The following is a 4730-nucleotide window of genomic DNA, read 5'->3' on the forward strand; positions in this document are numbered from 1 at the left end:
ATTGTTATTATTCATTTTTTATTAACAATATTTATATAACGTGTCTCATTTGAAATAAACCAACAAATTTGCCATGCTGGCTGGTGCTGATGGGAGCTGTAGTCCAAAACATCTGGAAGATGCTAGGTGAGGGGGGGAATACAAACATCATCATTATCACATCAAGTTATTATTATATTAAGTTTGTATTGGCTAATGATCTAGAATTGAAAATCAGGAGTTATTTTAACGGAGAGTTCACATTTCTCCACAGATCAATGAACGGATGGCATAAACGTTTTGTCGCTTGGCAAGGCTGAAACAGGGAATTCTGGGCATTAAATCCACCATTCTGGGCCATTTTCTCTATCAACACCATGCTAAGAAGTTGGACTCTTAATGACTAATAGACTGATGGTGGCAGAGGCGTTTGGGGACTAGAGCCAATGACATGAGATGCATGAAAGGTTATCCTAACAGGTTTACACAGTCGCCAGATGAACACAAAGGTGCGCTGAGAAAAAAATTAACAGTGGGGCCAAAAGACCATGAAATACAAGACGTCCAGTCTGTGACATTTCTAGGCAAAGCTCAGATATCCACAATTTCAGCACAGTGCCCGCCCCAACAAGAGTGGCAAGGGTTTCTCACTAGGGATATATGGATTTTGTTAAACCCATTTCGTCTCTGTTTTGTGGATTTTCAGGTGTCTTTCGTTCCATCGACTGTTCATTGGCGGAATTGGATTTCTTGTACGAGAATTTCATTTGCTTGCACAAATCCCTCCCAAGTTAAAAAATTGTCCACAAGTCCACAAAATCTGCACAACTTGGAAAAAGCCTGTCCGCTGCGGAATCCACAGATCAGATTCACAGAAATCTGAACTCAGTTGAATCGATTGCAGATTTCTCTGACTTACCTATTTCTGATTCCCAGTTGTCTAACAATAAGAACTAAAGAGCTTTGTTCTTTTTGGTTGCGGAAAAAAGAATTCTGCCTCATGTGATACTCCTGTTCTCATAATACTAGAACCAGTGGTCACCCCATGAAGCTGACTGGTGGAAGATTCAGGACAGATCAAAGGAAGGACTTCTTCACACAGCGCATAGCCAAACTATGGAACTCACTTCCACAGGATGTAGTGATGGCCACCAAGTTGGATGGCTTTAAAAGGGGATTAACAAATTCATGGAGAAGGCTAGCAATGGCTATGAGTCCTGATGGCTTTATGCTACCAGCAGTATCACAGGCAGTCTGCCTATGTACACCAGTTACTGGGGAACATGGGCGAGAAGTTGCTGCTGCACTCATGTCCTGCTTGTGGGTTTCCATGGGCACCTGGTTGGCCACTGTGTGAACAGAATGCTGGACTAGATGGACCTTGGTCTGATCCAGCAGGGCTCTTCTTGTGTTCTTATGAGTAAAACGTTGTCTTCCTAGCATTGCTATACTAATTCAATAGCTCTGGTGGGGAAAAGAACCTTGGTCCTGGTTGGGTCCTAAATGAATAGAATCAAACTTACCAATAAACTCTAGCACCCACAAGCTTTTATTAATACACTAGTGCAATCATATAAGTATTTACTCAGAAGTAAGCCTCATTGGTTTCAATTGCAATGGAATTTGCCCTCCCTCCCCTTCATGGGGTCTAAAAAAAGAGAGAAAAGCCTAAATTGGCACCACTGGAGGCTTTTTCCTTTGTTTAGCCCCTGTGGGATTGGGGGGAGGGGTGGACTGGCAACCAGTGCTGATCGTTCAGTATTGTGTGACATGATTGCAATATTGTGCACCAGTCACCAGCCCAGCAGCCCCGTTTTGAACCAACAGAAGCTTCCGGACACTCTTCAAGGGTAGCCCCACACAGAGCGCATTGCAGTAGTCTAACCGCGATGTGACCAAGGCATGGGTAACTGTTGCAGATGTTATGCAAATCTGTGTAGTCTTTGCCCTCGTTTTGGGCATTTCCTCATTGGGGGGGCGGGTTGCGTAAGTGGCTACCCTAATCCCCATTCCTATTCAGAATAATCCTAGAATAGTCTTTTGGAACAGCCAGACCCTGGCCGGTTCCATACCGTGGGAGTTATCAGTCCCCAAGGATTACAGAAGATTTCTCCTCTCCTTTGGAACAAAGTGAGACTGTCATTTGGGGTGGGCTGGGGGTGCTGTCTGGGAAGGGATTTACGCATCATTTTAAAGGCAGGGGGATGTTTGGGCCACCCAAGACATTCTCCAGTTCCCCCTCTCTTTCGAACCTAATCCCGGTCCAAAGGCGAGAACGACGGATCAGAAACCCTGCCTCTCAGTCTGGTCTCCCCCTTGCTCTTTTCCCTCTTGCTAGATCCAGTTGTAGCTTTTCCGTCTGGATTATCCACCACCCACCGAGCCAGGCAGAAGGGGTTCATCAGACACCCTCCGCCCCGAAGAACCATCAGAGCGCCTCCCCATGGTAAGCGATGAGTCATTTGCCGGAAGACCCCTCGGGAGGTGTCGACAGAGGCACACGGTGTCCATGAGGAGGATCCGCCGTACAGCTCTGACGAATTTGACTGCAGGCCATTGCCTCTGCGGCACCTCGGCGTCGCTGGCATCACAAACCACTCTTGGCTCCGGTGAAACTATGCGTAAGCGCACCTTTGGTGCATAACGCCTCGGCTTGTCCTGCCTGTTGATGAGAGACGTCTCATCCAAGCACACGGAATGAAAACACGCCCTGTAGCAGGAGCAGGCGGGCCGACTTCAGTCCTGTCCCCGTCTGCTTCCACCTTGATGAGAACCTTCTGGGTTCACTGGTGGGTTTTTAACTTTGCAAAGCAAGAGGGCATCGTGAGGTTTTCTCGGAAGAGGCCTGCTGCAGGGCCCGCGTCAAGGGTCGGCTTGATTGGGCGATGGCCCACACCCCTGACCAGAGCCCCCCGGAGTTGCTCCCCCTCTTCCCCCTTGCAACCTGCTTGTCCCCCTGCAAGATGGAGGAGCAGGAGATGCCCCGGCCTCCTTCCTCCCTGGCTTTCCGCCTGCCAAGCAAGCAAGCAGTGGCCATGATGAGGAGGAGGAGCAAAAGCAGCTGGGGACGATGGCACTGAGAAGGTGGACTCACGGAGGGAGGGGGCCCGTTGAGGGGGCCTTGCCCAAGGGTCCTCAAAACCTGGAGCCAGCCGCAGTTGAGTCCCTAAAGATGGGGAATATAACTTAAGAAGTACGCCTAATTGAGCCTCTACAAGGACCCACAACCACCCGGGGCTGCCATCAAGGGTTGGCATGGCTGGGCAGCTGCTGATGTCCCACACCCCAGCGGGGGCCACTGACAAGAGCTCCCTGGAGTTGCTCCTCGTCTTCACCATTGCTACCTGCTTCTTCGCTTGCCTCTCGCTCTGGCCCAGACAACGGGGATGGTGAGGAGGAGGAGCAGGAGATGCCACGGCTGACTTGCTCCCTCGCTCTTTGCCTGTCAAGGAAGCAAGCGGGAGCCATGAGGAGAAAGAGGAGGAAAAGCAGCTGGTGACCATGGTGGGGAAAATTAGACCCGTTGAGGGCGACTCGCCTAAGGGCCCTCAGAAAGGTGGGGCTGGCACTGCCCGGCTAAATCAGGTCAAAGGCCCATTTTTCAAGCGTTCTGTTCTGTTTCCCACTGCAGCCAGCCAGATGCTCTGATGGGAAGCCCACCAGGAGGACGTGAGTGCAACAGCACCCTCTCCCTCGTGTTCCCCAGCGAATGGTATTTGTGGACATAGTTTAAGCATAGGCTGTCTTTGAAGACGGTTCAGAAACCATGACTTGTGCAAAATGCAGCAGCCGGATCGATGGCCAGGACGAGGTCAGAGCATGTGACGCCGATTCTGGCCCGCTTGCACTGGCTGCCTGTACATCTCCAAGCCCAGTTCAAAGTGCAGGTTGTGAGCTATGAAGCCTTACACAGCTCAGGACTGCAATACCCAACAGAGCGCCTCTCCTGGTACAGCCTGACCCATATACTAAGCTCATTCTCTACAGCCCTCCTCCAGGCACCTCCTCCAAGGGAGGATAGAAGGATGGCAACAGGGCAGAGGGCCTCCTTGGTGGTGGCCCCGATTGAGGAATGGACCCTGGTGAGGTCTGCCTGACAGCGACATTGTCGTTTTTTCAGTGCCAGGTGAATACTTTCCTCTACTCCCAGGCACTTGATGGCATGAAAAGGGCTTCTAAATTTACTTGTTTTATCGGGTCTTGGTATTTTCTTATTGTTTTTAGTTGTTTATTGTTCTAAATATTTGTACACTGCAATCTCTGTTGTGAGTCACCTTTCTCAGAAAAAGATAAGGCATCCAAGAACACAATCCTATGTATGTTTAGACAGAAAAAAGTCCTACAACTCCCAGCATTCCCCCAGCCAGCACTGCTGGGGAGTTATAACTGGGAGTTACAGGACTTTTTTCTGTCCAAACATGCATAGGATTGCACCTTTAAAAATTTAATAATAATAATATAATAATTATTATATAATAATTATAACAACAATACAGATTACTTGTTGTTACTAAGTGACCCTGAGGATGCCCTTAGAAGCAGACGAATCCTTGGGAGCAGGTTGTGGCAAAGACTCCTCTAGACATTCGACACAAGAAACTGAGCAGGCAAGACTTTCAGTGCTAGTTTTCACCGTGCCCGGAAAGGTTTGATCTGGAACGAATCGGAAGCAGTGCCGCATCAGAACGAGCCACAGTTTGAACATCCTTTCAGATCCAGAAATAAAAGCTAGGGAGAAAATCATTGGTGCT

This window comes from Heloderma suspectum, chromosome 17, assembly GCF_057233095.1.
Source record: "Heloderma suspectum isolate Gila_16-S chromosome 17, 16-S_ref, whole genome shotgun sequence".
In the NCBI taxonomy this organism is placed as follows: domain Eukaryota; kingdom Metazoa; phylum Chordata; class Lepidosauria; order Squamata; family Helodermatidae; genus Heloderma; species Heloderma suspectum.